Raw genomic sequence first — 12374 nt, 5'->3', positions numbered from 1 at the left:
CATAACCACGAAACGACATATGTAGAGTCTGACATAACCCGAGGACTGCCTGTATGCCAAATGACCAGTTGCTATGATGCACACTGACCACCAGGGGGCAGATGCTCAACACAGGAGCTGCCCACTGGTGGTCAGTGCGCTCAGCCAAAAGCCGGGCTCATGGCTGGTGAGCGCAGCAGCACTAAGGATTTCCAACTGACGGCTATCAGTCGGACATCCCCCAGGGCTCCCAGACTGTGAGAAGGCGCAGGCCGGGCTGAGGGAACTCCCCCCCCCCCCCCCCGAATGCACGAATTTCATGCACCGGGCCTTCAGTTTATTATAAAACTAACTTTTTTAGAGCACAATAATGATAAACATAAAATTCTGGAGAACAGGTACCTGTGGAATGTGAGGAAGGGAAATGATCACAAAGTAAAATAAAGGTGGCTACAGTAGCATTAATGATTTTTTGGTTCTGATCTTGAGTGGAAGGATTATTTTGTTGGTATGCTTCCTAATGTACAGTGTTTTGTGTAGTCTCTTATATCAAATGCTACATTAATGTACAAAGACAATAGGAGCTTCCCATAAAACAGGTACACTAAACACGTCATATGTACCATTTAAAATCCTCAGTCTACTGCTGCTGCAAACAGTACTGTGATGGGTTACACACACATATTTTATACAGTTTTAAAAAGATGCTATAATAGCACCTGGTTTCAGGCTCCTTTTATATGATGTAGGCTTCTCCTCTGTACTTATATAAATCTCTGTTGGATAAGATCTTACTCCTTTCTTCTCCAAGACAAACAGATGGTCCTGAGACACAAATTATTCAACTTATCAACGGGTCCCACAGGATTGAGTAACCAATAGCCAATTCATTAATGCATTCTTTTTTATTTTTTTCCCATTAGTTCCAGCGTGTATTTTCCTCTTAGGCAGATTACACTGCCTCTGAAAAATCCAGAGAAGCCTAAGCTTTTCTTTTTAATTTTAGTTTTTAATTACAGTTTACATTAAATATTATCTTGTATTAATTTAAGGTGGAGAGCATAGTAGTTAGACAATCATATACTTCACAAAGTGTTCCCCTAATATTTCCAGTACCAACTTGGCACCATGCATAGTTATCGCAATACTACTGATTAGATTCCCTATGCTGTACTTTATGTCCCCATGACTATTCTGTAACTACCAATTTATACTTCTTAATCCCTTCCCTTCACCTTTTCCACCCATCCTCCTAAATCCCCTCCCCTCTGGCAATCAACAGTCTGTTCTCAGTATCTATCCATCTATTCATCTGTTTCTGTTTTTATCGTTTATATTGTTCTTTAGATTCTAAATGTAAGTGAAATCACATGGTATTTGTCTTTCTCTGACTTATTTCACTCAGTATAATACCCTCTAAAGCTATCCATGCTGTTGGTAAGATTTTATTACTTTTTACAACTGAGTAGTATTCCATTGTGTACATGTACAACAACTTTTTTATCCACCCATCTATAGATGGGCACTTAGGCCACTTCCGTAACTTCGCTATTATAAATAATGCTGCAATGAGCATAGGGGTGCATATATTCTTTCCAATTAGTGTTTCGGGTTTCTTAGGACATATTCCCAGAAGTGGAATGTTGGGTCATAAGGCAGTTCCACTTTTAATTTTTTGAGGATATTCCATACTGTTTTCCACAGTGGCTGCACCAGTCTGCATTCCCACCATCAGTGCACAAGGTTACCTTTTCTCCATCTCCTGACCAACACTTGTCATTTGTTGACTTGTTGATGGTAGCCATTCTGACAGGTGTGAGGTGATAACTCACTGTCCTTTTAATTTGCATCTCTCTGATAATTAGTGATGTTGAGCATCTTTTCATGTCTGTTGGCCATCTGTGTGTCTTCTCATTAATGCATTCTTAATTGGGTTTCCCATCCTTCCCTTTTTTACTCCTATAAGCCCACCCTGTGGGGAAGCACAGGACAGGAGTTGGCTTGACTTTTCCAAACAAGTACGAGCCCCCGAGTGTTGACTGGAATCTTTATGCTTAGTCCTCAGATGTCCTTGCTTAAAGGACACTGCAGATGCATGTGTCTTCTCAAGGATACTTACCCTGCTGATAGTATCTAATAGTTAATTTCAGTTCAAGCTGTTGTTACAATAAAAGCCTAAAGAGGCAGGCGAATGGGGCTGTTTGGTTTCTATAGCCAGGCAGTCCCTTAGCCCGCCCTTTCACAGAAATGTGTGTCAGAGTAATCATTCATCCACTGCTCAGGGTCTGCTGGTCAGCCCTGGCACCGCCCCTGCTCTTTAGGATAAGATCCTTAAATAAACTACTTAGTCTCCACTTAAGGGAAACCTGTAATAAGCCTCCATGGCATACTAAACTCAGTTGGGGCATACTAAGCCCCAAGCTGAAATATCACTAAAATGATAAATAAAAATGTCATAAATTTACAAGAAAAAGAGTCATAATAAAGACTATGTAAGAGACAAAGGACAGCCCAGCAGCGTGGCTCAGTCCTTGAGCATCGACCTAAGTATATGGGAATCATAGGAAAGGAGGGCATATATGTGTATATGTGATTGAAGATATGCACACACACACATACACACATATATATATATATGTGTGTGTGTGCACGTGTGTGTGTGTGTGTGTGTGTGTGTGTGTGTGTGTAGGAGCTAGGGTTGGGAGTATGAGAGAGACTAACACAACAAAATGCATGTGGATCTCACTGAGAATTCTGGAAAGGTTCAGGTATTAGAGATAACTGGTACCACTGCAATGGTGGTACTGAGGGAGGCCGAAACTAAGAAAATATTTAAAATAAACATTTTATTTGAAGTATTTAAAATATGCTAACCCCTGCCCAGCTGGTGTGGCTCAGTGATTGAGCATCAACCCATGAACCAATAGGTCCCCAGTTTGATTCCCAGTCAGTGCACATGCCCAGGTTGTGGACTCGATTCCCTATAGCGGGTGTGCATGAACAGCTGATCGATGTTGTCTCTCTCTCTCTATCCCTCTCCCTTCCTCTTTATCTAAAAAAATCAATTAAAAAATCAATAAAAACATTTTTAAAAAGAATAGATAATTCTACACTAATAAAAGAGAAACATGCAAATTGACTGTACCTCCACTATACCCACAATCCACACCCACCAGACAATCAGGAGCGAGTAAGCAAATTAACCCAACCAAGATGACTGCAGCCACGCAGCAAGCAGGAGGCTCAGGTTTCCCCGGCGATGGAGGAAGCCAAACTTCCCGCCCACTCTGGCCGCCCCTGGCCTCCACTAAAGGCTACAAAGTTTCAATTGTAGAAGATAAATAAATCCCAGATACCAGGGCCTCCCCTTGGGTTGCCGGGGGGCATGGCTGGCCTGCAAACCACCACAGGCCCCTCGCCCAGGCCGCCCCATGCCCCAAGGGAACCCCCACCCTGATCCGGGACACCCTTCAGGGCAAACCAGCCGGCCCCCACCCGTGCACCAGGCCTCTATCCTATCTAATAAAAGAGTAATATGGCCGAAGCCGGTTTGGCTCAGTGGATAGAGCGTCGGCCTGCGGACTCAAGGGTCCCAGGTTCGATTCCGGTCAAGGGCATGTACCTTGGTTGCGGGCACATCCCCAGTAGGGGGTGTGCAAGAGGCAGCTGATCGATGTTTCTCTCTCATCGATGTTTCTAACTCTCTATCCCTCTCTCTCTTCCTCTCTGTAAAAAATCAATAAAATATATTTTTTTAAAAAAGAGTAATATGCAAATTGACTGTCACTCCAACACACAAGATGGCTGCCCCCATGTGGACACAAGATGGCCACCACAAGATGGCCAGCAGGGGAGGGTAGTTGGGGGGGCCAGGCCTGCAAGGGAGGGTAGTTGGGGGCGATAAAGCCTGCAGGGGAGGGCAGTTAGCGGTGACCCAGGCCGGTAGAGGAGGGAAGTTGGGGGCGACAGGGCCTGCAGGGAAGGGCAGTTGGGGGGGACCCAGGCCTGCAGGGGAGAGCAGTTAGGGGCAATCAGGCTGGCAGGGGAGCAGCTAGGCATCAATCAGGCTGGCAGGGGAATGGTTACGGGGTGATCAGGCTGGCAGGCAGAAGCAGTTAGGGACAATCAGGAAGGCAGGCAGGTGAGCAGTTGGGAGCCAGCAGTCCTGGATTGTGAGAGGGATCCCAGATTGGAGAGGGTGCAGGCTGGGCTGAGGGACACACACCCCCATGCACGAAATTCATGCACCAGGCCTCTAGTTTAAAATAAATAAATAAAGCTAAGCCCTTACCCTATATAGTTAAGTAACATTCACTTCCTCATACCTATCAAAGATGGAAATTTTAATTTATAGAGAAGCTAGAAGCATAGGATCTCAGCAGAAGTCAGGGACATTAAGCATAGCAAAAGGTAAGGGTGGGATCACATTGAAAAGAGAAGGAATTAGGAGGCATTTCAAGATGGCAGCACAAGAAGATGCTGAACTCACTTCATCTCACAGACACAATAAATCTACAGCTACATATGGAACAATTCTCTCTGAAAAAGACCTTACAACTAACTGATCAGATCCTCTACAATAAAGGATAAAAGGACCACATTGAAACTGAAAGGAGTGGCAGAGACATGGTCTCGCCCAAAACCCCACACCCAGCATAGCAAAACACCATGGGAAGGAATCTCATAAACATGGAGCTCCTCCCTAAAGAATCAGGGGACTGTCACCCCAACCCTTGGAACCTGCACTGGAGAGATGATCCCCCCCAACATGTTGGAGAACCATAGGCAAGGAAGTAGAGAAAAAGGAACCCTTGTACACTGTTGGTAGAGATATGAATGGGTGTAACCACTATAAAAAAACAGTAAGTGTTCCTAAAAAAATTAAAAATAGAACTACCATATGATCGAGCAATTCCACTCCTGAGTATTTATTCAAAGAAAATAAAAACAGTAATTTGATAAGACATATGCACCCTTATGTTCATCACAACATTATGTACAATACCAAGTTATGGGAAAAAACTATAAATGGATTTTTTAAAAAAGATGTGACGTGTGTGTGTGTGTGCGCACACACGCGCGCGCATATATATATATATGTACATACATATATATACACTGAGTGGCCAGATTATTATGATCTCTGAATGCATAATAATCTGGCCACTCAGTGTATATCCTAATAAAAGGCTAATATGCAAATTGTCCCCTCGACCAGGAGTTCAACCAGCAGGCAGGCCGGCCAACTGCCCATGTCCCCTCCCTCCTGGCCAGGCTGGCTGGACCCCACCCATGCATGAATTCATGCACCGGGCCTCTAATATATATACACACACACTGGCCAGATTATTATGTGTTCAGAGATCATAATAATCTGGCCACTCAGTGTATATATATATGTAATGGAGTACTACTCCAACATAAAAATATGAAATCTTGTGATTTGCAGCAACATGGATGGACCTAGAGTGTATTACGCTAAGTGAAATAAGCCAACGAAAGACAAATACTGCAAAATTTCACTGATATTTGAAATCTAAAAAACAAAACAAAACCAGACTCACAGATGCACAGAACAGATTGGTGGTTGCCAAAGGGCAGTGGGATTGAAGGGTGAGAGAAACAAGTGAAAAACCAAGAAGTACAAACTTCTCACAGTTTTAACATAATTACGTCATGGGGTTGTAATGTACAGTATGGGGACTACAGTAAAAAATATTGTATTAACTTTGTATGTTGACAATGGATAACTAGATTAATTGTGGTAATCATTATGCAAGGTATGCAAATATTGAATCATGATGTTGTATACCTAAAACCAATATAATATTGCATGTCAATTGTATCTCAACTAATAAGAGGAATTAAGAGGAAGGATACATATGGAATCATGAGAAGCTCAGCTACAAGCACATAATGTTAGCAGCAAGATTTATAATTTGAGGTCAGAGAAAACAGACTAACTCAAGAGAAATAATCTTGAGATACAGATATTTGGAAATTACCAACTAAATGGCAGGTCCCCAATCAATTACAAAATATATCTCTAGCACAAATATCTCCTTTGAGTGTATCTGTGTATCCAATAATTTCTTCTACCTCTCCTGCTGAATGTCTCTCAGAAACCTCCAGGTAGTATGTCCATGCTGAAACTTTCACTCCCCACTCAAAAATACTGCTCCTCTTACATGCCCTATAGCCAAAAATCTAGAAACCATCCTTGTTACGTCCTCTCCTCACCCAATATATTGCAAAACTTTTTGCAGACAAATAGATATTTCCTCTCTCTCTCTCTCTCTCTCTCTCTCTCTCTCTCTCTCTCTCTCTCTCTCTCTCTCTCTCTCTCTCTCTGAAACAAAAGCATACCAGAGTTGGAGATTAAGAAGATGAGCTTGGCCAAGACTAAATTTTTAATGGCTCCCAAACCAATTCTCTTCCTCCTACATGCTATTGGAAGGCCTAAGGTGAAACAGAAAAGTTTTACTGGTATTTTACATATTAAGTAACAGGAAGAGTCCCAGCATTAGAATGGCAGGCTCAATGGTAAAATAGAAGACTGGAAATAAAAGAAAACAAAACTTGGCTGTGGCACAAAAAGAGAGGACAGTAAATGGAATGCTAGGGAGAACATAAAACCTCTGTGTGCACTTATAAGTCTTTATACCAGTTGGTTGTTTCAACAAATGATTTGACATGGGTATTTGTTCCAGATTTTCCAAAGTTAGGTATTTCAGTCTCCCTTATTATTGATACTAAGATTTATGGCATACACAATGTCTTTGTGTATATATACTTTTAACTCATATTAGATCACAGTTATATATTTATTGCATACATATAAAAATTATTTGCACAAAGTAGAGAAGATCCAATATGTACTTTCATAAACTGAATCCTCATGAAATAAGGTGAGACATACACTCTCTCGTAACTTTCCTTCTTAATATAGATTCACATCAATGTATATCCACCACGACCACCCATTCCAAACCATCATCTCTTGCCAGAACTACTAGTCTCCTTGTATCTACAAATCATTCTCCACAAGCCAACCAGAGTCTTCTGAAAATGTCAGTCCTCTGCTTAAAAGCATTAAACTTCTAATCATAACTGCCCTATATGAACTAGTTTATAACGGTTTTTCTTTCTGGAGTCAATTCTCAATACTTCTCGCTTCATACTCACATTCTTTTAATTCTTTATTTGTGTCATTCTTTCCCTCCCCACCTCCCTCAATTCCCACCCCTGCTTTTTGTTCCTGGACCTTCATACAGGTTGCTCTTCTGCCTGCAATACATCACTGCCATCTTACTCTTACTCTTCTCTTGGATAATAGTTTAAAAGATTATTTTTCTGAAAAAACCTTTCTGATATATCTACCCCCACATCCAATTCTTTACAAACACGATCAACATAAAAAATTAAACTGCCTGGCTGGTGTGGGTCAGTGGCTGAGCATCAACCTATGAACCAGGAGGTCATAGTTTGATCCCCAGTCAGGGCACATACCTAGTTTGCAGGCTCGATCCCCAGTGTGGGGCATGCAGGAGGCAGTTGATCAATGATTCTATCTCATCATTGATGTTTCCATCTCTCTCTCCCTCTCCCTTCTACTCTGAAATCAATAATAAAATATATATATTTTTTAAATTAAACTAAGCAGTCCCTTTATGTGTTATTTCTTCTATCATATCACTTATCACACCTATCTTACAAAATACTGAATCTCTAGTTTCTACCTGGCACTAAGTACTTGTTAAATAAGCAAATGGTCTGCCAGGACTGTAAGTTGTTTTTGTCTTAATTTATCTGTTTAGGAATGGATATAACAAGCAAATTATGCCTGAGTAAAAACAGCCATTAATTTTTATAACAAATAAAGGACCAACAAACTATGTAAAAACACAAAAAAGAATTTTGAAATGACTACAATACATAACATTTTAAATTTATAGTAAAATATAAGTGTTATTTCATAATACTTATAATTTATAGTAAAATATAAGTGTTATTTCATAATACTTATTATATGATTTAGTAATCACATACACCTAATTACACTAATATCCAAGTTTTATATTTTTTCTAGAAAATATAATAAACAAAATATATACTAAGACATGAAGAAATCAATGAGATTTATCTAGCTATAACATAAAAAAATCACTACATGCTATTTTGTGACACTGAGTTATATCAATTCTAATAGAACTTTGAAATCCACTCATCTTTATAAATGTTAAATATGAACATTTCTAAAACAATGGTATTAATAAAGAACTTGACCTTTTTAACAAAACTTTATCAGAAGTACTTACTTTCATTCTCATTATTGTATTTTACAATAGAATATCTCAGATGATACACATTTGTCCAGATCAAGAGGAAAAGTTGAATTTAAACATCAATTATGCTTTAGACAGTGAGTTTTTACTTGTATAAAGAATAGAAATCAGGATGCACAACATGCTACAGTTAACTTTTACAGGATAAGTCTATCTCAGTCATCAAATATGTGGATATCAAAATAGTACAAAGTCCTAAAGATTGGTGCCATAACCTAAGAGTTTTAATGAGAGTTATTCCTGTTCCTTAATGCCCTGGGATTTGCATGGTAGTACAATAGATACCATTTAATTATAAAACCTACCATATACTTCTACAATGTACAAAATTCATTATGCCATTGTAATAAATTCCGATGACACACACTTTTGTTTCCTCCTAGATAACAACTTTCCAAAGGCATTGTTTTTTTTTAATATAAGATGGTGTATTTTAGTTTTCACACATTCTGCTCTGCAACTATTCACTTATAAGAGCTACTTCCAGCTAGGAATATATGTGTCTTTGGTTACTAGTGCAGTCTTTTTATTCATAACTAGAGGCCTGGTGCACGAAATTCATGCACAGTGGGGGGGGGGGGTCCCTCAGCCAAGCCTGCACCCTCTCCAATCTGGGAACCCTCGAGGGATGTCCGACTGCTCATTTAGGCCCGATCCAGGTATTATCGGGCCTAAACAGGCAGTTGGACATGCCTCTCATAATCCAGGACTGCTGGCTCCCAACTGCTCACCTGCCTGCCTTCCTGATTGCCCCTAACCACTTCTGACTGCCAGTCTGATCACCCCCTAACCACTCCCCTGCCACCCCGATCAACGCCTAACTGCCCTCCCCTGCAGGCCTGGTCACCCATAACTGCCCTCCCCTGCAGGCCTGGTCACCCCTAACTGCCCTCCCCTGCAGGCCTGGTCCCCCCCAACTGCTCTCCTCTGTAGGCCTGGGTCTCTGCCAACTGCCCTTCCCTGCAGGCCTGGTCGCCCCCAACTTCCCTTCTCTGCCAGCCTGGTTCCCCCTAACTGCCCTCCCCTTCAGGCATGATTGTCCCCAACTGCCCTCCCTTGCAGGCCTGGTCCCTCCCAAATACCCTCCCCTGCTGGCCATCTTGTGGTGGCCATCTTGTGTCCACATGGGAGCAGCCATCTTTGACCACATGGGGCAGTCATCTTGTGTGTTGGAGTGATGGTTAATTTGCACATTACTTTCATTAGATAGGAGGATAAGGGTCAGTATAGCAGCATCTCTAGTACATTTACAATCTTTGCTTTATGATATGTAGTCAGAGACTCTGTACTTTTTCTCAAATCATAGTTTGATATAAAGACATTTGTTTCCAGTTTATACTCTCTTACCAAAAATAACAATTGCCCTCTCAACATGAATGAAAGTTTTATCTCTCACTTGAGGAATATTTGCACTAACTAAAAAATGTTTTACTATTTACATTTAATTGGTTTTATACAGACTACATCAATTCTTAGTCCTAGATCACCATCAAATTGGACAGTCCACTCTTTTATCATTTGAGAGTCACTTATTAGGAGAATTACATAGGAAAGATCCAAAAGACTCCACTTAATAGACATAGCTAATGATTTCATAGTTGATCTTATTTCCTAAGTATCTAATACCCTGTCTTCTTCCTCTTCTCACCAATTTTCTCTAAAATAGTATAAAATAAATTCACCAATATAAAAAATATAATCTGGAAGAATCCTCTTGTTAAGAATGCTAGCTGGCCTTTTCCTGATAATATTGCTTCAATGCCACATATACCGTACTTTCCGGCGTATAAGACGACTGGGCGTATAAGATTTTCCTGGGTTAAAAAGTCGTTTTATACACCGGAAAATACGGTATATTAGACTATATTGATTGGATTAGATATAATGGATTAGATATATTGGACTACCGTATTTTCCGGCGTATAAAATGACTTTTGAACCCAGGAAAATCTTATACGCCCAGTCGTCTTATATGCCGGAATATCTTTCTTTATTGTATACAAAAGAAAAGAATCAAGCTGATGTAATATAATTTCCTGTGAAGAAGGGTCACATATAAATTTATATACATATATTTACAAAATTAACTTATCATTCCATGAGTGCCTAAATTCAGTTAATTGCTTGAGTCCACACCAACTCAATTAATTTTAAGTATTAGACTATCCCAACTGATATATAAAAAACAGAAGCCCATATAGGTCACTTCAGGTACCCAAAATTTAAAGTATAAAGAAATACAAGCTAGGAATTAAGAGAGTTATAAGCATTAAGTTGCTTTGGGAAATGGGGTAAGTCACTGTATCCTTTTATATTTTTAAACATATATATTTAAAAAATATTTTTATTGATTTCAGAGAGGGAGAAAGAGGGAGAGAGAATAGAAACATCAATGATGAGAGAGAATCATTGATTGGCTTCCTCCTTCTAGGGATCAAGCCCGCAACCCGGGCATGTGCCCTTGACTGGAATAGAACCTGGGACCCTTCAGTTCACAGTGGATAGAGCTGTTTGGCTCTATCCACTGAACCAAACCAGGCAGGGACTAAATATATTTTTAATGATTTCAGAGAGGAAGGGAGAGGGAGAGACAGAAACATCAATGATGAGAGATACTCATTGATCGGCTGCCTCCTGCATGACCCACACTAGGGATCGAGCCCGCAACCCAGGCATGTGCCCTGACCGGGAATCGAACCATGACCTCCGGGTTCATAGGTCATAGGTTGACATTCAACCACTGAGCGACGCCGGCTGGGCTCCTTTTTTAATCCAAATCAAGAAAACAGGTTCCTTAACTCAGAGATCTCTACGGACTAGGGTTAGAATACAGGCACACCTCATTTAACTGCAATTTGATTTACTGCACTAAGCAGATACTGCATTTATTACAAATTAACGTTAAGTCCCTCCATCAGCAAACAATACTATGACTTGCTGAAGGCACAGATGATGGTTAGCATGTTTTAGCAATAAAGTAATTTTAAATTAAGATATGTACATTGCTTTTTCAGACATAAGACTACTGCACACTTAACATACTAAGCATAGTGTAAATATAACTTTTATATGCACTGGAAGATCAGAAAGTTCATGTGACTCATTCTATTGTGATATTTGCTTTATTGCGATGGTCTGGAACCCACCCCACAATGTATGCCTGTACTCTCAATAGACTGAATTGAAGGTACACAGGTCACCAGAGTAAAGATCTAATTTGTTCTTGGATGAAATTTAATATGAAAATATAGTGGTGAATTTCATCATTAGTCAAGTATCAATGATAAGAAAACAAAATGCATACTCTATAAAGATAGTAAGTCGTTCAATTTGTTGGCATCACAAATTGGTAAATAGAGTTGAGATTGGATACTTGGGCTGTAACAGCTCTTGCATTTGAGACTAGTGAATCTAGACTTCTTTTAACAAGCAACAAAGAGTTATACACTGAGTGGCCAGATTATTATGATCTCTGAATGCATAATAATCTGGCCACTCAGTTGATATTAGAGGCCCAGTGCATGAATTCGTGCATGGGTGAAGTCCGGCCAGCCTGGCCATGGGGAGGGGACATGGGTGGTTGGCCGGCCTGCCTGCTGGTCGAACTCCTGGTCGAGGGGACAATTTGCATATTAGCCTTTTATTATATAGGATATACACTGAGTGGCCAGATTATTATGCGTTCAGAGATCATAATAATCTGGCCACTCAGTGTAAAAAAGTTATTGAGCAGGAAGTGACAATATACATTAAAAATATAGTAATGCAAAATAAAAAAAGTGATCAATAAAGTTATACCTTGATTTTAATGACAGAACATCTCTATCTCTATTTCTATCTCTATCTCTCTCTGTTTCTCTCGCCCCCCCACCTCTCTTCCACCCTCTCTAAAAAATCAATGGAAAAAATATATGCTCAGGTGAGGATTAACAGCAACAACAACAAAAGTAAAAAACTAAGCTACGAATTGGGAGAATATATTTGTAACATGTTACTTAAGTGGGATCAGTACATAAGATTTATTTTAAAAACTTTTTAAAAATATGTGCA

General features: G+C 40.0%; 1 protein-coding gene across 1 annotated transcript in view; it reads right to left on the bottom strand.

Annotated features, from left to right (window-relative positions):
* MYO9A (myosin IXA) overlaps window positions 1-12374 on the bottom strand; it is a 321663-nt gene that overhangs the window by 118253 nt on the left and 191036 nt on the right. The window lies entirely within an intron of this gene.

The sequence above is a fragment of the Eptesicus fuscus genome, chromosome 2 (assembly GCF_027574615.1).
Source record: "Eptesicus fuscus isolate TK198812 chromosome 2, DD_ASM_mEF_20220401, whole genome shotgun sequence".
Classification (NCBI taxonomy): domain Eukaryota; kingdom Metazoa; phylum Chordata; class Mammalia; order Chiroptera; family Vespertilionidae; genus Eptesicus; species Eptesicus fuscus.
The sequence above is the reverse complement of the archived record's forward strand: the minus strand, read 5'-3'. Positions and strand labels throughout refer to the sequence as shown.